Genomic DNA, 727 nt, shown 5'->3' with positions numbered 1-727 from the left:
TTTTAAACCATATGTATCATAATAAAGTCATGAACTATCTATGACAAACAAACATTATTAGGTAGATATTGCTCCTCACCGTAACACACTTGCAGTTACTAAGATAAATATTTTTATAGCGAGGCAGTCATTCTCAGGTATCTATTTGTATAATTGTTGATTTAAACTTTGGTAATTTATTCATATAGGCTTACATAAATACTTTGTTATGTATTGTTCAGTGTTACTGTTTTTGTCATTTAGTAAAATATAGGCTATATTTGATTTTAAAAATATATTATAGTTCTGGCCAGAGATGACCTAGAATGACATGACGTAATTGTTACAGATAAACCACTTGGTCCAGTTTTAACATGTTACGATAAATGTCATTACGGGAATGAAAGATCTTTGTTGATATGAAACATTTATGTAAACTATGTTGATGATAAAATTCAGTAATCTATTAATATTAAAATTTAAATATAAATTTTCCTTAAATATACCAGAGATATAATAGTAAGCGTACAATATACAGTATATGTCAGTAATTTGTGCTAACTGCCAGGATCAGTTAGATTAATGGATGCTTAATTGTTTAACATTCACTTTGCATGTAAATAATCTAAATACTTTGCAAACCCAGAATACTAATATACTTGAGAGATAAATGCTTATTCATCGCCCAAAGAGAAAAAAAAAGTGTTGTATTCGAGTCACGTAGAACCTATAAGTAGGAAAATGGATC

The sequence above is a fragment of the Penaeus monodon genome, chromosome 22 (genome assembly GCF_015228065.2).
Source record: "Penaeus monodon isolate SGIC_2016 chromosome 22, NSTDA_Pmon_1, whole genome shotgun sequence".
Classification (NCBI taxonomy): Eukaryota; Metazoa; Arthropoda; class Malacostraca; order Decapoda; family Penaeidae; genus Penaeus; species Penaeus monodon.
Note: the sequence above shows the minus strand (reverse complement) of the source record.